Source organism: Delphinapterus leucas, chromosome 5 (assembly GCF_059928025.1).
Source record: "Delphinapterus leucas isolate spDelLeu-1000000601 "Yukka" chromosome 5, BTC_Dleu_Yukka2, whole genome shotgun sequence".
In the NCBI taxonomy this organism is placed as follows: Eukaryota; Metazoa; Chordata; class Mammalia; order Artiodactyla; family Monodontidae; genus Delphinapterus; species Delphinapterus leucas.
Window position 1 is genome coordinate 13700244 of NC_143133.1, and position 21645 is coordinate 13721888.

Consider the following 21645-nt stretch of genomic DNA (forward strand, 5'->3'; position numbering starts at 1 on the left):
ACAGTTTCTCTCTGCCCATCTACTCGGTCTTCTCTCTCTTTGCTCACCAGCCTTCTCTGATCCCCAGAGCAGAACTCATGACTGCTCAGGTCTCCTGAGGATACACAGTACAGTCCAACCGTATTACTCTCAGTCCTAATTCCAAATTGCAAAGGTTGCAATTTTGGTTCGCCCAGCTTGGGTCAGCTGTCCAATCCACTGCTGCAGGAGATCAGTGGCATGTTCAACCAAATGGTCCTGGGGGCCATTTTCTCCGAATTGGGGAACCCAGTTAAGAGGGTAATTATGAGCTGAGCAGACATTCTAAAATGTGTCCCCTATAAGCACCTAAGCTTAAAAACATAATACTACTTTAAAAAATCATTATGATGCATTGCTTTATCAGATATTTAACGAACCCACAATTTGTCAGACACTGAGGACTTAGACAGATGAGGTCTAGCCCTCCAATGGAAGAGATGAAAGATCAACCAGCTTGCAAATAATAATAGATTGGAATGATTGCTGCATAAAAAATTGAAAGGGTGATGTGATAGAGTATTTGAGAGATGCATGTGAAGGTGTACTTACCTGAGGCCTCTTTGAAGAGATAACATTAAATATCTAAGTAAGGAGGTGATCCCACCAGAGGGAATCCAGGTACAAAGTTGGCCCCGAGATGGGAAAGGACTTACGATACAAAAAGAGTTTAGAGAAGTGGGCAAGATCCCGTTCACCAAGGGCCTTGTGTGCCCTTTTAACAGACTGGGATTGTATTCTAAATGCAGCAGGAAGATGTCAATGAAGATTAGGAGGAGAGAAGACATGATCTGATTTATGTTTTTGAAAGCTGACTTTAGGGTGGGATTTTAGGAAAGTGGGAGTGAAAGCAGGGTGGCTATTATGTTAGTTTGGGAGAGAGAGAGTAGATGAGCCTTTGGACCAAGGAAGGTGGTGGCTATTGGGACGGGCAGAAGAGTCCAGATTCTAGATGTACTTTAAAGTAGGACAATCAGAACTTGCTGATGAGTAGGATCTGAGGAGGGAAGAAAACAGAGAAAGTGCAGATGACTCCTAGCTTAGGTTTGAGTGGCTGGGAGAATGGTGAGCTATTTTCTGCAATGGGGCAGCCTGGAGTGACAGAGCAGGTCTTCATCACAGAAGATGCCAAAGCAAGAACTCTGAGCCCAGGCATAGAGGTCCCTGGTTCCTGATCTGGTGAGAGACTCTCATTGGTTCTCTCTGCAGTTCAGGTCCTACCCTTTTAGGACACCATTATAATCCCACCTCAGCTCTGTTGGCCTTCCCACTTTAGCTACCCAACCACCTCCCTTCTTAAAACCCACCTAAATTCCAAAGGCTCTCCTCCTCCTTGAGCAGCTGAGAGGAAGAAAGGCTTGGGGTCGAAGCAGTATTAGGAGGCAGTGAATTAATCCAAATATCAATTCTCCCCTTCCTAGCTTTATACCTTATTAGGACACATTGCTCTAAGTGCCTTATCATCTTCCACATCTATAATAAAGGCAAGGAGAAGATACTTCATTTTTAAGACTGAAACCAAACTGTACGTGTAAAGCTCTTAGCACGGTGTCTAAATTATGGAAGGTGTTTAATATACATTAGATATCATTATTCTTAACATTTCTTCCTTTTACCTGCTTTTCAGAGTAAATGTATTACCAGACACCAATCTGCTGCTTATACAAAGAGCCTGGAAGTAAGTTTTGTTTGTCTCTAGCTATATTGACTAGGAATGTTTTGTAGATATAATTATTTAGGCAAAAAATTTCACCACTAGCGGGCTTCCCTGGTGGCTCATCAGTTAAGAATCCACCTGCCAATGCAGGGGACACGGGTTCGAGCCCTGGTCTGGGAAGATCCCACATGCCATGGAGCAACTAAGCCCGTGCGCCACAACTACTGAGCCTGCGCTCTAGAGCCTGTGATCCATGACTACTAAGCCCATGTGCCACAACTACGGAAGCCCACACGCCCAGAGCCCATGCTCTGCAACAAGAGAAGCCACCGCAATAAGAAGCCCGTGCACCGCAAGGAAGAGTAGCCCCCACTCGCTGCAACTACAGAAAGCCTGTGTGCAACAAGGAAGACACAACGCGGCCAAAAATAAATAAATTAAAAATAATTAAAAAATAAAAATTAAAATACTTAAAAAACAAAATTCCACCACTAGGAAGACACATTTGACTACACTTGCTCAAACTGAAATTAAGATCGATTAAGACAGAGGATCTTATTCTGATTTGTGAAGTTATTTGTATGAAAAGTCTTACAAGGTAAAAATTAAATTGCATTTAGTTATGCATTTAATTAATTCTTTATTGAGGAGAATAAAATTATATAAAATGACAACTCTTCCATAAATTCAGGACATATGGTCATTTTCCAATGGAGATCAATATAATGGGAGTTTACTTGGATTTCCTGCCAAAGAATAGTTTCTTTAGCATATAGACATAACTTAGAGGTTGAAGACGGCAAAAGAAGGTCTCACTGAGGAACATTCTGGTATCTCTTCACCTATAAATTTCCTAGTGTGGGGAAGACAGATGTGTCCACTAAATAAAGCTTAATAATAATTCTTCTGAGAGTTTAGAACTTGTGCTATCTAATATGATTCCCTCTATTTCCACAACCCCCCTTGCCCGCAGTGCATTCTCACTTGGGTGTCATCTCATCAAACAGGAAGATCATAAACTCTCAGGGTTAGGAGGTACCTTAAAGGTCAATGATCTTTATTAACAGCAAAGGCTTCTATTCGCATCATCCCACATTCAGTTGCCCTTGCAGGAAAAAGTAATAATCCTGCTCTATTGATGGGCATAGCTGCACCATGTTTATAGAACCAAAGCAATCAGATTCCCGTGACAGGCCTTCTCTTAGTCTTAGTGGGCTTTCCATTTGTAGGAAGTCCCCATGAGCCACAGATATTTAAGAAATCTTAATACATAAAAGAGGCTTGGTGTGCTGGCAAAATAATGACCCCCTCAAAGATGTCCATATCCTAGTCGCTGATACTTGTGAATACATTATATGACACAATAAGGGAGAAGTCAGGTTATCAATGAGTTAACCTTGAGATGGGGAGATTATCCTATCCTGGATTATCCAGGTAGGCACCATGTAATCACAGGGTCCTTAGAAGTGGAAGTAGAAGTAAGAAAGTGAAGGTCGGAGTCAGAGAGAGATTGGAGGAAGCTACCCTGATAGTTTTGAAGATGCAGAAATAGGCCACAAGCTAAGAGATCTGGGGGAACTCTAGAAGCTGAAAAAAGAGAAGGAAATGGGTTCTCCTCAGAGCCTCCAGAAAGGAACACAGCTCTGCCAGCATATTGATTTAACCCCAGTAAGACCCATTTAGGACCTCTGACCCCCAGAACTATAAAAGGATAAATCTGTGTTGTTTTAAACCACTAGGTTTGTGGTAATTTGTTAAAGCAGCAATAGAAAACTAACACACAGGTGGTTAAACGTTAGAGGCTATCAAGAGACGTTTCCTCCCAAGGCCTCTTGGAAATCTCACAGGGAGCAAACATCCCAGGAGCAGAGCTGCCTGTCTTTTTGGCCCCCAAAGGTCAGCCTGCTACTACTCAACTACTGAAGGCTTTTTACCATGGCAGAATGATGTGAAAATTTCAGGCTAATTAGACATTCATGCGCAAAATAGTTTGGAGGAGAGAGTGAAAGTGGGGAAAAATTAAAGGGCATCATATAATGGGCCATGTACGAGGTGATGGAGCACAGGAACCAAGCAGCAGAGGTTAAAGAAAAGTCATGATTATCAGGATTACCCCATCACCTCTGCCACCGAAAGCCCTAGAGCCACACTAGCCTCCTTCTGTTCCTAGAACTTACCAAGGTCATCCAGGGCTTGGGCCCTTCTGCCCGGAAAGCTCATTCCCCTACTGCTAGTGCATGGACTTTTCAGACCTCACCCTAAATGGCACCTCCTGATAATTCTATAGCAGCCACCCAGGCAGTATTATATCACTTGCTTTAATTCTCTTCTTAGCACTTACCAATAATTTTCTGATTTACATGCTTATATACTTGTTCATTATCTATCTTTCCCAGACAGAATATAAGCTCCATGAGAGCAAGGACCTTGTCTGTTTTCTTCACACATATCCTCAGGGCTTAATTCAGTACCTGGCGCTTAGCAGGTGCTCAATAAATATATGTAGCATGAACAAATGACAGAGGAAAGGTCTTAGTTATACATTAGATACAGGTGAAAATGAAAGAATGTGTCACATATGGCTCCAAAGTTTTTAGTTTTAAGTGACTAGGAGATGGTGGTGCCACCGACACAGATAGGAGAACAGAGGAAAAGGAAGTTTGGGGCATAAAGCCAAGGATGAGTTTGGTTTTTAATGTGTTGGGCATGAAGTAAGAGCAGAAAGTCCTGTAGGCATGTGAACTCAGCAAGTCCAAAGTTCCACTTGGTCTCTCATTATCTTCCTAAACTGGCCCCCGTCCTCTCCTCCATCTACCTCATTTGGTGACACCACATTCAGGCAGCTGTCCCCGCTGGAAAGCTCAGAATTCATTCTGGACTCCTTTCTCTCACCCATTCTAACATCCAATCAGGCCAATTTTGGCAACTGTCAAATTGCCAAACTTAAATAAGAGGCATATCTTTTGTTTCACAAAAAGACGAATAGCCTACATTTGCTGCCCTTTTCTTGATGGTGTTAGTACACCTCCCAGTTGTTTCTGAAAACAAAAACAAAAGCAAATAAACAAAAAACTACATACTCAGTCCCTTCAAAGTAAAGATAAGATTTTGACAATGAGTGAGAAAGTAACTACTTTTCAAAAGAAACCCCTACTGAAGAGATATTTGAAAATAGAAGTTTGGAAATGTTTCCATCATTTTTGTGGTTTTACTGCCAAAAAATGATATAAAGGCATCACGTATACAAACATTTGTATTAGAACACTTTAAGGACTTGGGATAGATACAGAATTTACTGACCTGTTTTTTAAATTTTTAAACAGAGGTTTAAAAATTGAAACATTTGTCAACACTATGAAAAACATACACCCCTGCCAATTAGCTTACAAGAACAACTGATTGATACCAGGGATAAAGGAAACTTACTGACTTGAATTTCAACAAAACAATTACATAATTGCTAGATAGAACTTGAACTGAATCTGTTGACTCAGGAAGTGCATTTCCATTGTGGGGGGGATATCACTTTATGAGGCCTTATCCACTACATCAGCCATTAAAACCAAAACTGAAATAAACTTAGAGCAAGACCTGCAAATCACAGCATCACAAGAATAAACCAAGATTTAAAAAAATAATTAGACAAAATCATGAGGTTTTTTTAATAAGTAAATAAAAATTATTTTAAATGTTTTAATCTCATATTTATCTTATCCTTTTACAGTTTCCATTTTGGAGGGTGTTTTTAAACAGGCACAATATATTAGTGCAGCAATAAACATATGTAATTTATTTGAAAAATAACTACGTTGGGAGTATGTGGCTGAGATTTCCTTGCCTACGGGATGCCTAATCACTGCTCTACGAAGCCAGAGGAATCGCCGTAAAATGCACGTGAGCCCACAGCATGGAAACCCTTCCCCAGCTTTGCATTCTTCGTGGCCACAGTCCTCTCAGGACCAACGAGACGGGTAATATACACACACGGAGATGTACTGTCCTCTGGGTGTACTCACATTTGATGAAACCCCCAAATCTTGGTAAGAAGGTAAAGTGCAGAGGCAATCTGTTAATGCCATGCTGCTAGCTTGATGCTTGGATGAGGTGAGCAGGGAGTTATTCTCAAGGCCTGGCTCCTAGCCCTAGCTCTATCCCTTCCCCTCTCTCTGTCTCAAGAAAGCATATGGAATGCCAGTGGGGGAGAGTCACAATGTTATGGGGATAACCTTGAATTGGCTCTAATTTAAGTTTTTTAAGGAGTAAAGCCATCACAAACCCAACACTTTATTATTAGTAACATTATTTGGTTACACCTGGTGAGTCAAAAAGCCTATGACTTACAGAATCAAATCTCAGCTCCTTAGCAGTGTTCTTGACCCTACCTTCCTCTCAGGTCTCATTTCCTACCAACCTCAGTCTCACACTTTACACTCTGTTGCCTGCACATACCATCTACTTCTCACCTTGTTCATACAGTCCCTCTTTGCCCAAAATGTCCTCCATTCCGTATACCCATCCAGCTAACTTCTATTCTTCCATTAAGGCCAGGCTTAAACCCCCTCTTCCAGAAAGTCGTCCTTGACCTACTCAGGCTACCTTTGTTGGTAGCTCCATCCTACTGTTTATGTTCCCATCATACTGTTGCATGGCTCTATCACTGTACCAAAATTATCCATTTATGGGTTGGTCACCCCCACCAGACTGTGAGCTTTATTTTAAGCTGCGGATGGAGTCTTAGTGGTAAGCACCATGCCTGGCATGTAGCAGACATTCCATAGATGTTTGCTGAATGAGTGAGACACTGAGTGAGTGAGTGAATCAAATAGCAGCAGTAAGTCATTGGATATTTAGGACTGACTGAATCAAAGGTTAATCTAATGACAAAACATCTGCATTTAATTACTGATCCTTCATTGCCTAAGAATATAACTTTAATGAGAAGTTGCCAAAGAATGAGAAATTACAAGGAAGTAGCATTGGGGGAGGGGTGTCAGTGAAAAGATAGAGAAGAGGAGAGGACCATGGATAGGGACCCTCTGCCTACCCTCCCAAACAAGGCTACTTCTCCCCCTTCACAGGTACACCCACAGAGCAAAGATCTCTGAAGTAGCATACAGCTAAAGAGGGTTGGCAGCCCCAGGATTGTCTGACATTAACTCTTTAGTTGCTGTATTGTCCAGAGGTCTAGAGGAACCAGGAAGTGTGGACAGTGGAGAGGGGCTCTCAGGGAACCCTGGACTGTGGCTATTTTCCAACAGGTATGAAGCTATTTCAATTTTTTTAAACAATTGGTACAGGCACATCAGTGAATATCAGCTTAATATCAGCCTGCTTATAGGTAAATCAGGTAATATTGTCTATACCCGTGTACCTCCATGGAGAATAATGGCCCCTTTAAAGGCTGAGGATTTTTTCATTGGTTAAGAACCACTTCCCCCTTGACATTTGAGAACACTTTCTTTCTCAGGACTTGGTGGATAGGGCAAGCTCTAAACAAGCACTGAGTGATATTTTTTTTCCCCACTCCTTTTGTTCGCCTTAAAAACTTGCCTGTAATTGTGTCCGGTAGCTCTGTTCTTCCCCCTTGGCGATGAAATGAAAACTGATTCAGGCCTTACCATGTGGGGGACTTTTAGTCACAAAAAGCAACAGCCTTATAGTTATTTGCATTCTAAGCTTCCTCCTTCAAGTAATTGGAAGAGATTTTGATTCAGTTCTTAACCTAGTTTTTACAGAGCCTCCACCAAATGCCTCAGACACAGACACACTTTATCACTCTTGGCTAAATAAATGAAATGGGCTTTCATCAGAAATGATCAGTCCTCCTCCCAGAGAGAGTTTCTATGATTCCAGCAGTTCATGGTTTTTTTTTTCCTTCCCACCTAATGGATTTATTTCTCAATTGATTGTCCTTTCCACATCAAGTATAAGCTGCAGCTCTTTCCCACGTGGAGCTCACTCGGTGTTTCCATTTTCCAGGAGTGATTCACTCTCAGAAGGTGAAAGGTGGGGGGGGGCTCTGAAATTACCTAAAATAACTGCAATGTACAAAGCAGCTGATCAAATTATTTTGAAGGGCTGATGAATGCTTTAAAAATCTCTACCCTGAATGTAATTACCAAGGTAGGGGAATAAAATTTTTTCCTCTACTCTTCTCGGTTCTTTGGTTGGTCTAATAATCAAGTTAACACAGGACGTATTAACAGGAGAAAAACAAATTTAATTACTTATGTACAGGGGCCGCATAAGAATATGAGACAAGTAGTTAGGCAATTGAGGCTTATATGCCATCTGAGCTAAGGAGAAGGGGGTAGGGATCTGGCACTTCAAAGGGGAAAAAAAACAATCTGGAAGATGGGAAGAGCAAATGTTTGGCAACAAACATTTGCACCCTGTGCCATGTAAAGACAATGAGACACAAGGAGGAATTGTATCTCTGGAATTGGAGAGCCACGCTCTCCCCCAACTTATCACACTTAGCCCATATTCTTTGTAGTTATCTATGGTAATCTCTTCCTGGACCAGGCCCTCTACCTAAATTCTTTTAGGCAGTTAAGGGAAAGGTAAAAGCTTTTTTTAATCTGCTGGGTCTGGATTGCCTTCAGCTCAAAACAGTCCACATGACAAAGTGGCACATTCTGAACCCCTTCACCAATGTTTCTCAAAGTGCACTTTGGGGCCACCTGCATCCCAATCACCCACGTGCTTGTTAAACATGCAAAGTCCCAGGTCCCATCAAAGGACCAAACTTTTCATGGTAAGGGCCTGCAAATCTGTACTTAAAAAAAAGTTCTAATCAAAAGTAGAATATACATACAGAAGAGTACACACACCATAAATGGACACCTTGCTGAAGTTTCACAACTAAACCTGTCTGAAAGACCAGCACTCACATCAAGAACCAGAATATCACTGATATCCCAGAGGCTCCCTTCTGCTCCCTTTCATTTACAACCTATTTCCCCACCCCAAGGTTAACCATTATCTTAACTCCTAAGGCCATAGATTAGTTTCATCTGAGGTCTTGATTTTCTTTTTTTGAAGTCTATAAATGGAATCATACAGTATGCATTCTTTTGTCTGGCTTCTTTTATTGATTATATTTGTGAGATTCATCCATATTGTTGCATGTGGTTGTAGTTTGTTCATTCTCTTTGGTTGAATGGTATTCCACTGTGTGATTATACCAAAATTTACTTATACATTCAACTTAAATTTAAATGATAATGAAATACTGCTATATAACCACCAGAATGGCTAAAATTAAAACAGAAAATAATAAGTGTTGCTGAGGATGTGGAACAACAGAAACTCTTACATACTGAACGAGGGACTATAGATTGGTACATTACTTTGGAACACTTTTTGGCAGTATTCTACTAACACTGAATACGTGGCTAACTGATGATGCAGAAATTCCACTCCTAGTTATATGCCCCACAGAAATACATACATATGTTCACCACAATAACACAACCTAAAATGTGCACAGCTGTTCATAATAGTCAAAAACATGATACTACCTAAGTCATCAGCAATTGAGCCAAATCTGCATTTTTAACAAGTCCACCAGCTGATTCTTATGCACACAAAACTTTGAGAATCTTTGCATTCAATATTCTGAAGATTTACATTGAGACTAAGCCTGGGAATTTCAGCAACTATCAAAATCCATTAGGTCAATGTGTTTGAATTTGTCAAAGAAAAAAGATATTTTCTCATCATTAAACTTACAAAAGGACTTCAAGTAGGAGTTTATACTTAAGCACCATATACATTTCCCCATTACTTTGAAAGCTGAGTGCTAGAGAAAAGTGTTTCACAAAATGTGTTAAAATTTTAATTGTGTTCTCACAGCCATGGGCTTAGGGCAGCTGCTGCTATTCCTCAATCACACTATCACTGTTGTGAATGAATATTTCACATACTGCTATTTTCCCATGAAGTTCCTCTGATTAAATAAAAACTTGGATTTATAAGCTCAAGAAATAACTGGGAAAAAACTCAGCTCTTAGAAACTTTGACAAGAAGCAATTGAGCAGACCCCTGCTCTGAAGTCAAGTGTGAGAGTTTATTGTATGTTGGTGGCAGCTGACAGATTTTGAATAATCACCTGCAAAAAGGACTACCCTTAAGATGAGTGGCCTTAAATAACACACAGATAACTCAATTATCACTCCTAAGGAGGTGGAAAAACACCCATAAGCAAACCACCTTAAAGATGAACAAAGAGGGACTTCCCTGGTGGCGTAGTGGTTAAGAATCCACCTGTCAATGCAGGGGACACGGGTTCGATCCTGGTCCGGGAAGATCCACATGCCGTGGAGCAACTAAGCCTGTGCGCCACAACTACTGAGCCTGCGCTCTAGAGCCTAAGAGCCACAACTCCTGAAGCCTGGCACGCCTAGAGCCTGTGCTCCGCAGCAAGAGAAGCCACTGCAATGAGAAGCACGTGCACCACAACGAAGAGTAGCCCCCACTCGCTGCAACTAGAGAAAGCCCATGTGCAGCAACGAAGACCCAACCCAGCCAAAAATAAATAAATTTATATATTAAAAAAAATGAACAAAGAAACAGCCATTCTTATGCCTCAGGATTTCCACAGACTAAAAATGATCCAAACAAACCCCAAATGCAAACTATTTGGAATCAAAATGTTTAGAACTGAAAAAGACCTTAAAGAACATCTACAAAGGGGAAAGGAGACTCTTACGTGGATATAATGAAATAAGCAAAATTATACATGGCTGTGATTTTAAAATAAAGCCCTGTAGCCAGACTTAGGCACTCAATAAACTGAATTTAGACTCTATGTGAGACATCTCATCAGTTACTTAAAAAGCACAACAAACTTAAGGAAAATTTAGCAGCTCCAGCTGTAAGCCATGAACCTGTCCTTCTAAAACTAGTATCATTGCATATATTACTCCTTTTGTTGTATTTATAATGGACTATTCAGAGGTAACCTACCAAGTTACAAGGTGAAAGCTTACTTGCAGGCACCAATATCTCATACCTAAGGTTCAGAAGGGCACAGTGGTATTAATATTTAGGACAACTCTACACTTAAGGGGAAGTGTAGGTCAGCCTTAGCAGGTAAAATGAAAGAGTGTTGTCCCTGGGCCTTGGGAAACAAACGCCTTCTATGCGCAAGTGACTGAGATATAAAAAATATGGAGGAAGACCTCTGTGGCAGCAGGAAGTTCAATGGCTGAGGAGAGAGGGGAAAAAATCCCCCCACCTTTCATCATTAATCTGCTCAGTCTCAAGAGAGATGGCAAATACTTAGAATATCAAGAGGCTTGGTCACTTACAAAAAGCAGCCCGTCTGGGAATACACGTCTAATCCGCCCTAAATTCCAGAACATCACTTCACTTGGCCCTTAAGATCAAGTTTAACTTGCCAGGCAGTGAAGTTACAAGGAGAGGGAGGGAGGGAGGTGGAGGAGGTGATAATAGTTAGCCTGTGCACAAGAAAAGGGAGTGCTGGCAAGTCTAGGCTTTGGAATGTCCTGTCTTTGTGCCCTCTGAGGACTCCACCACCCTGTCATTCATGCTCCCTAGAATGGTAGTCTCAAAGGGTATTGTCAAGTGAAGGACTCTCTTTGTGTTGGTAGTTTTTTGTAAAGAAAAGAGCTTGACTCTTTAGGACAATGAAATGATTCTAAATATGGTGATTTTTTTTTTTTTTTTTAAGTTAGATGCTAGCCTGGCATTTAGTGGTTCTTTGAGACAAAAGCTTTATCCTCATCATTTAGCTTACTTGGACTGCACAGGAGTTTTCTAAACAAAAATGGTCTCTAACAGTGTTACTAGTGAACTCCCTGTAATTTCAGGTCTAAAATACAGCTTCGTCCACAGACAGCAAATACAAACCAAGGACAACTTTGGCCCGCTGAGGCCCTCCTCCTCCACGTGGGAAATAGCTGCTGGCACACTTGGGTTGTTCTGTGCTCCCGAGCTCTAATTAAGTTCACGTGGACAACAGGGCTGCTGCAGCTGCCAGCAGGGTGAGGCCATGCATCTGTGCCAAGCAGACCTGTTGTTCTGCTGCTTGTACCCCATTCTTAAGGCCATCCTGGTACTACCCTGGCCCAGGCTCTATCTCACCTTCTCCTTTATGGGTCAACCAAGCAATCCCAGTTGGGAATCCCTTACATTTCTGACAAATAGGGGAAACTTGTGCAATGACTGGATAATACCCATTGAGGCCACCCTGGTACAGACCTGATTCCCTCACATTTGTGTCGTACAGGGGAGTGGACAAAGGTATACATGGGCCAGATACATGGGACATAAGCTCCATGATAGCAGGTGTTTGTGTGTGCTTTATTCAGGTCTACCTCCCCAGGGCCTAGAAGAGTGCCCCGCATATAAATAGGAGCTAGATAAATGTTTGGTGGGTGTAGTGCTGACGAAGAGAAGATGAGAGCATGAGTTAGAAGGAACCAGGGACCAGCAACGTGGACCTGGTTCTTTTTTTAAATTTATTTTTAAATTTATTTTATTTATTTGGTTGCACCAGGTCTTAGTTGCGACAGAAGGGCTCTTAGTTTTGGAATGTGTGCTCCTTAGCTGCAGCAGGCAGGCTCCTTAGTTGTGGCTTGCTGGCTCCTTAGTTGAGGCATGTGAACTCTCAGTTGCGGTACGCATGTGGGATCTAGTTCCCCAAGCAGGGATAGAACCCAGGCCCCCTGTACTGGGAGCGTGGAGTCGTAACCACTGCGCCACCAGGGAAGTCCCAGTGGACCTGGTACTTAAGAGCTAAAAATAAGAGAAAGGCATCTGCACCTGGTAGTACTCAACACCCATTGCAGGCTTTAAAAAAACTAGATCGTCAAGATAAATCCTCCATCATTAGTGTTTTTTTCATTAATTTGGCAAATGTTTATTGCATACCCACATTGTACTAAGCACCGTCTAGGTGCCGGGCATACCAAAATGAAAAGACAAAATCCATGTTCTCATGAAGTTTACATTCTATTAGGGAAGACAGACAATAAACACACAGGTATTTTGGAGAGTTTTAAGAGCAAAGAAGAAAATAAAATAACCATTAAAGCAGCACAAAGTGATGGGGGAAGAGCGGTGCTATTGCTTCTGCTAGGATAGTCCAAGAAGGTCTCTCTGAGGACCATATATTTGATCTGAGACCTGAATGTTGAGAAGAAAGCAGCCAGGGGAACTTCTGGCAGAAGAACATTCCAGCTGGGAAGAGCAAAGGCCCATAGACATGGGTGCCTTGGGAATGTTGAGGGACAGAATGTGTAGATAGAGACAGAGGCTGAGAGCGGGAATGGGTAGAGGAAGGTTGAGGTGTGGGTCCTTGTAACCCTTGGTGAGGAGCTTACATTCTATTTCAAAGTGAAAAGAAAGCATAAAATAAATTTAAGTGTGAGAGTAGATTGATCTTTACCCATTAAAAAGATCTCTCCCGCTGCTGTTTAAAGAATGGCTATGGGGAGGAAGCAGAGAGACTAGTTAGGCTAGTGGCTGCTAGCTGCAGTCGCTTGGTTGGGCTGTAGCAGTGCAGGTGTTGAGAAGTGGTCAGCTTTGGATACTGTGTGCAGCTGCAGGACCTGATGATGGATGACAGGTGAGGTATGAAATCAAGTGAAGAATGGGAGACTCCCAGCATTCTGACTAAGCAATTGAGTAGATAGTGGTACTACTGACTGATGTGGGGAGGTTGAGAGAGGAGAAACCGAATGGGGTGGATGTGGAATCAAGAGTATCTTTCAGCCATGTTGCATTTGAAGTTGACTGTTAGACGTCCAAGGGTCTCATGATGTTAAGCAATAGTTGGATATACACATCTAAAGGTATGAGCAAAAATAGGGCTAGAGATAGTGACTCAGGGGTCATCAGCACATTCATGCTGTGTAAAGTTCTGGGCCTGGATGAGACTACCTCGGCAGAGCAGCTTCCCCTCAGTAGCATCTTCTGCAGAGATAACTAGCTCTGGGGTTAATGGAGAGCTCCCCAGCAGCCTGCTAACTCATAGAAAAATTTATTTCAGACCTATTTGTGTTCCTTCGTTAATGTAACGTGAAAAAATGAGGGGAAATTATAGGGACAAAATGTCTGATCAACATGAAACTTCAAGGATGATGAAAGTTCCTTTTAACTAGATAATCAAGAGGGAAAAGCAGCAAAATGTAAAAGCGAAACACAAATAATCATTCTTCTCTAACTTGGTTTCAAGCCTGTTTTCCTGGTAATGCCATGTGAAAGACTGGGGGTGGAGGTAGGAAAGAGCCTCCAAGCATTCCTTTTTAATGATATCATTGATTCTAACCAAAGAATCAAGGGCTCTGGGACAGCAGGACTTAGGAGATAAGGAAAAGGGCAAACCATTAACATTTAGGTAATATAAACACAGAACATTTTTGGTTTTTACACTTTTAAAATATTCCATTCTGAAACCTAGGATGCTTCATTCCAAATATATTTGACTTTCATTTTAAATTGTAAGGTCTCATATTTACTGCAATAAGCTTCAAAGGTACATCTGTAATTACAAGAAGAAAACTAAAGCTTAAAGTTCTTTGACAAATAGACCTAGTTTTCTATTTTGCTACTGGGAACCTAGGCAGACTGCACATTGTATTTTATAACCAAATCCCCCAGAGTCCTTACACAAAACCTAAGCCATATACACATCTCTACTTTGAAACAGTGGAATCTTGGGGTGCAGCCAACCTTCACAAAAGAAGTCAAGCAATTTCCCATGATGCCAAGGACTCTAGTCAGAGTTTGTAGTATATGGGGCACCACTTTCCCCTTTTACCCAGTTCAAATATTTTTTTTTTTTTTTTTGCGGTATGCCGGCCTCTCACTGCTGTGGCCTCTCCCGATGCGGAGCACAGGCTCCAGACGCGGCGCAGGCTCAGCGGCCATGGCTCACGGGCCCAGCCGCTCCGCGGCATGTGGGATCTTCCCGGACTGGGGCACAAACCCATGTCCCCTGCATCAGCAGGAGGACTCTCAACCACTGTGCCACCAGGGAAGCCCAAAGAAAGTTTTTGTGTTTTTTTGTTTTGTCTTTTTGAGGTACGCGGGCCTCTCACTGTTGTCAAATATTTTTTTTAAGAAAGGAAGGAAGAAAAGAAGGAAGGAGGGAAGGAAGGAAGGAAGGAAGGAAGGAAGGAAGGAATCTCAGATAGATAGATGATAGTTCTTTCATGCTTCTATACCTTTGTACACATTCTACCCTCTCTTATCACACTTATTTGTTTTGCATGCCTATATCTCCCATTTATATCTTTCACATTCATATCCTGGTCTATCATCACACCTAAAGGAAGAGGTCACGGGTAGAATATTTTTAAAATTCCTTACAGTTTAGGTCCTTTGGTCGGTTGACTGTATTCATGGCCCCAGTTCCTCATTTGTGCCATGTATGTGGCAGTGCTCTCATGCTCTGGGCTGAGTATTCTGCCCCACCCCTGACTCTGGGTTCAGAGAGGGGACTTGCTTCGGCCAAAGGGGTGTTAGCAAATAATTCAAGCAGAGGCTGTAAAAGTGCTTGCACATTTCCACTTGTACTCATGTGCCTCTACCATTTCCGTGAGAACATGTTCAGGCAAACCGGCTGGCTAGTTATGTAGCACAGTGGTCCCCAACCTTTGTTGCACCAGGGACCAGTTTCATGGAAGACAATTTTTCCATGGACGAGGAAGGGGGCGCAGATGGAATGGCTCAGGTGGCAACGCGAGGGATGGGGAGTGATGGAGGGCGGCAGATACAGCGTCACCTGCTCGCTCACCTGCCGCTCACCTCCTGCTGTGCGGCCCGGGTCCTAACACACAGGGGGATTGGGGACTCCTGATGTAGCAGAACCAAGTTGCCATGGTTGCCACACAGCCAAGGCTATCCTAGAGCAGCTCACCAATCCTCAGACAAGTAAATGAACCCATCCCACATCAGCAGAGCTGCTAAGCCAACTCACAGCTGATTACAGATTCATAAACAAGTGCAGCCCAGAGAAACCAAGCCCAGTGCAGAGCAGAGTCATGAGCTAAATCAGGGGTCAGCCTACTATGGCCCATGGGCCAAATCTGGCCCACCACCTGTTTTTACATGGCCCATGGAAAAAAGTAATCACAGGCCATTCAATTTCATGGTTGAAAAAAATAAAAATAACATTTCATAACACATGAAATAATATTTTATAAGAAAAATTATATGAAATTCAAATTTCAGTTCCATTAAAGCTTTATTGGAACATAGACACATTCATTTGTTTATATATTGTCTATGGCTGCCTTTGCACTACAAAGGCAGAGCTGAGTGTTTGTGACATGGCCTGAGAAGCCTAAAATATTTACTTTCTGGCCCCTTAAGAAAAAAGATTGCTACCCCCTGAACTAAGTGAATGTTTATTGCTGTATGCCCCTGGGGCTCAACTGTATTTTGTTACAATGCATCACTGAAGCAAAAGTTCACTGACACAATTTCTCATCTGAAAGCTAATTCCTTTCTCTCCCATTAGAGAGTGCTGGTGAAGCAGCAGGGGCTCAGGGTCAGAACAAAACCAGGCCCTCCTCACCACCACAGGGCTGAACTTCACCACCAAGGCTCCAAGGAAGAATGCCAGTACATCAAAGAATGTCACCTTCTTCAATGGTTCCCAGTGCAGGGAACAGATCACATCGACCTCTCTGCCACAGTGAGTGACAAGTGAGGATCCAAAAGGGCCCTTATCCTGATGACAGAGCCACAAAACCTACGAGCCAGGGATTCCACACATTGCCAGCTGTATACCCAGAGATCAACTTGCATAGGAGCAGAGGTAGGGAGAAGAAATATGGAAGAGGAAACGAAACTGAGTGTTTACCTAGATCATTATATTGGACTAAGTTTACCAAACTGGACTAAAATTTAATTCCCACCTTGGAACCCAGTGATGGAAACTTGGAGGAACATTATTTCAATTAATAAAGAAAAATTAACAAGTTACATGTTCTTTTCCTCTTTCAATATAATATGAGCTAATTTTACAAACCTGATAGGAATTTTTGTGGAATAAATAAATAGGTTAATGAATAAACGAATGGTAAACTTCCCACCATACCACTGTGTACTCTTACTAACACCTCCTGGCATTTCTATCCAGTCAAGTTATTAGTCCGGAAATAACCCATTCTTCCTCTTGAACTGCCTTCTAACTTCCAGAAGCAAGCAGTAACTTTTAGGTCCAGGACCCCTCATTCAGAAATGCCTAAACACCCTCCCTCTGATCCTTTGGTTCAGGAATCTAAATAGGTGGTCTCAAAGACTTAGATAAATTTACATGAAACAGGCATCTTCTGGGTTAGGGGAACTTGGATCTTTCAGTAGACTTTGGCCTTAAACCTGTACTGAATATCTTCTGAGATTGTAAGGAGGCAATGTTTTCCCCAAGAGGAGAAAAAGTCAGATTCCCACATCTGGTGTTTGACCTTTGTGCATGCTGTCATTTCACCCACCATAGGAAACCTTTCTGGGATGGGCTGAAATGTGTAACTTCTCAACAGTGAGGCTGGTAGCAATCCCACCCAGCTGTGTGGAACGGGAAGTGACAGGGTAATTAATATTCTGTTAAAATTTCAGGGGGCTACACTAAAGCTGGCCAGATTTCAGGGCTGACTCATCATGTTAAAACCAAACATGGTATTATCTGTCCACTCTGCTGACTCACTTGTCATCCCTAAGAAATATGTACCAGGCAGAGCTGCAAGGTCTTAGATCTGCCTTTCTAGGGGGTTACCCTTCAGTACCAGCCATGCCAGTTCACTCTGTGAAGAAGCTTCTATAATAAGCCACGGATGGTTTTCAAATGTGTGAGGGACTGTTTTGTGAAGGGAGATGGCCAGCCTCTTTCCTGCATTGCTTTATATGAAAAAACCCAGCATGGATAGCCAACACAACTGACATTTGAGAAGAACCATAGCATTTCCAAGCTGGAAGGGAGGCTTAGAGATCAAGCTAAAAGTACTTTCCTAAGAGGGTGGGAGGATATAGAGCATAGTGGATAAGAGCTTTGAGTCAGGCATCCTGAATTCATGTCCCATCTCTGCCACTCATAGTGGAATTATAAGTAGGAGGATAATGTAGCTATTAAGTAACTTTAAGCAAATTGCTCAGACTCCCTGAGCTTCGATTTCCTTATCTGTAAAATGAGGAATAATTATAGTACCCGTCTCATTGGGCTATTGTGAGGATTAAAGGGGATAAAGTATAAAAAGAGTACAGTGCTTTGCACAAAGTGCTCAAATAGCAGCTATTATTAAGGCTGATGGGGCAATCCATGGAAACCTCTTTCCTGGAAACAGGATAGATCCCCCATGTGTTTGGTATTAGATGGGTAAAGGGTAGAAGAATATCATTGCAAGCTGGGTATTGATGGGGGTGGGGCAGGCAAAAGAGGAAAAGTTGCCCAGAGAAAGGATGGGTCCTCAGTGTCTTCAGGGGCTGTGCCTTGGGACCTCAAGTAGGGAAGGCCCCATCTTTTGGTCCCAGTTTTAGATCTGCTGAAGATAGTCATTCATTTTCAAAAAAAGACCTCTCTGATTATAAGTCTTTGAAGGCTCTGCTCAGATTTCCCTTTAAGGGCCTTAAATGCGCACACAAGCCAGCACAGACCAGTTTAAAAAAAAAAAAAAAGCCTGGCCAGTAATGGCACACAGAAACTGATACTTACATGATACTGTTAAGTGCACTCTTTTTAAACCACTAATTCTTATTCCACGAAAAGTGGTCTTTATGGCAAAGTCCTTAAGAGATCCAACAGCTTGTATAACCAGCAAACCTCATGGTTGGTTAGCAGCTTCAGGACTTGGATTCCCAGTGATAAACAAAAGAATTCCAAAGGCCACAATCCATAAACTCTCCATAGAAACATATGGAACTACTTAAGTCGGTTGGCTCAGAGCTGTTGTTTTGAAAACAAGTATCCTCAGCCAGAATCTCCACTGAGTGCTATTTATTGAATGGTTAGAAGGGCAAGACCCCGTGGGTCCTGTAGGGCAGCTCTTCAGCAGCCTCAAACATTCTGCAGATATCTCTCTGAGCCTCCTGATACCCAGGAAAGGATATAGGAAGTCTGTACATTTCTACCCATTCCACCAAGGGCATCGAGGACACTCATTGAGGAGTGTGCACTCCTCAAATATCCTTCTACAAATCTCTGATCGCAAGATCGTATGCCTCCAACTCTCTCCTTTCTTACTCTCATTTCTTTTTTGATGATCACCCCTACCATCAAGATTCAACTCACCACTTGTGCTTTGTACCTTGACAATAGTCCATGAAAGCATACAATAACTGATTCCAAGCCTGTCTCCTACTGCTGAACTGTAAATTCCCTGAGAGCAGCAACTTTTATCTGCTTCTCTTCCATATCTCCAGAATTCGACTTAGTAGGTGCTTCACAATTCTTTTCTTGTTGTATTAATAAAATCTAATTAATTAAGATTATAAATTACTGAATACATACTTAGGTCCTGACTATCCTGAACTTTTCAGTCAGTGGTAGAGCCAATGACTAGAACTCAAAATTCTGATACTCACTATTACGAGTTACTTCACAAGGACTTACTTAGTAAACCCATCATGTAATTGCTCACGTTCTTTGATGGAAAGAAATTATGTGGCCACCAAGATGCAGATGTAGGATACCTTTGGGATCTATTGGTCATCATACTTCAAAACACGGACATAGCCAACTTTTCTGGCTTGTGCTCTGTGAGTAATTTGTCCTGGTCCCTGATCAACACAGATTGTCATTCTCTTTTTAAAACAAATAATGGGAGTTTTTTTTTTTTCTCATTATTAAAGTATTACTCAAGACTTTCTATTCTAGCAAAATGCAGACTAAGATAAATCTCACTATAAAAACCTAGAAATGCTGGATAAAATATGTTTTAAATTCATAGCCAAGCTCTCAAGAAAGAAAGAGAAATCCTCAGGCACCAGAAACAGAGAGGTAATTGAAAACAGAACAAAGTTTCAAAGTGTCTGCTCATGATATAGCTGCATTATAGTGATGGAGAGTTTATTATTGATCTATTCACCTAAGTGCTTGGAATTTCATGCTCATGTGGAGATACAAGGTGGGCATTGGCCCATATGTACAGAGATGTAACTGAGGACACTGCATAAAAGTTACAACCCTTAAAGGACTGCACCCTATGTGAAGGGGCTAAGTAAAAATCCATCCATAGTGTAGGCAGATATCAAGGAAATTAAAAATGTAAATAGATGGGTTACAGAGCAATTCGATACAGCAAGAAAAGTCATAAACTGGAAAACAGATTTGAGGAAATTATCCAGAAGTCACAAGGACATAAAAGTCTGGAAAATATGAAAGATTAAGAGACATGGAAGATGGAATGAGGAAGTATAACATATATTTAATTCCAAAAGTGGAAAATAGAGAAAATAGGACACTTAAAAATTTTTTTAAGGTAATGGCTGAATTTTTACATAAATGACTAAAAGACTTGAATCCTGAAGTTCAATAATAATAAAAAGTTCTAAGAATAAATTAAACTAAACCCAGAGCTTGCCATAACATAATAAAACTTTAGCAATTCAAAGACAAAGAAGAGATCTCAAAGTGCCATGCAAAAATAACCATGAATGTAGAATTCAATGCCCAGCTAAGCTCTCATTAAAAAGTGAAGGTAGGGCTTCCCTGGTGGCGCAGTGGTTGGGAGTCCGCCTACTGATGCAAGGGACGCGGGTTCGTGCCCCGGTCCGGGAGGATCCCACGTGCCGCGGAGCGGCTGGGCCCGTGGGCCATGGCCGCTGGGCCTGCGCGTCCGGAGCCTGTGCTCTGCAGTGGGAGAGGTCACAGCAGTGAGAGGCCTGCATACTGCAAAAAAAAAAAAAAAAAAAAGTGAAGGTAAAATAAACATATATTTTTGGGGGGCTTCCCTGGTGGCACAGTGGTTGAGAATCCTCCCACCAATGCAGGGGACATGGGTTCAAGCCCTGGTCCGGGAAGATCCCAAATGCCGCAGAGCAGCTAAGCCTGTGCACCGCAACTACTGAGCCTGCGCTCTAGAGCCTAAGAGCCACAACTGCTGAAGCCCACACGACTAGAGCCCATGCTCCGCGGCAAAGAGGAGCCACTGCAGTGAGAAGCCCAAGCACCGCGACAAAGAGTAGCCCCCGCTCACCACAACTAAAAAGAAAGAAAGCCCGCACACAGCAACAAAGACCCAATGCAGCCAAAAAAATAAAAAAAATAAAAAGTGATGAGATGCCTCAGTTTGGTCAGGGGTGTCCTCATTTAAAAATAAAAATAATAATAATAATAATAAATATATATATGTATATATTTTTTAAAGACCAAGAAAGTTTACTGCTCACAGATGATGAAATTAGCACCTCCATAACTGATCAAACTTTATGCTATGATTTCTAAAAGTTAAAAATTGAACTGACAAAAATATTCTAATGTTCTACTCCTTGAACAACAATCATGACCCCTTTATAGACCTTCAATGCCATATCCCTCTATTTTTTCAGAACAAAGGACCCCCTTCTTTTAGAAGGCATATTTGAATCTTTCTTTGTATATATATTTGAAATCTTTCAGCCTTCTTGTTTTGAAAATGTATAGTTGACCCTCTTTTGAAATTTGTTTATTTGTGAGTACTAGCCCTCCCTTCCTTGTGGATCCTAAAGTAATTCTTGGAAGGGGTACACATTTGCATGGGGGTGGAGAAGAACCTTGCATTCACATTTAAAAGAGACCTTACAAAATGTATGTACAAAGAAATGAGTTGTGATATGTAGCTCTGGCCTCTGGTTGCCAGTCTTTTCATTTCTTCCTGCATAAAGATCTTAAATAAATGACAAAAAGGCACATTTTAAAATACTAAATCTGTAGGTTTTCCAAAACATGGCCGCTTATTGAAAGAAATACTAAAGATATACTCACAAAGAAGAAAATTTTAACCAAAAAGTAAAGTGGAATG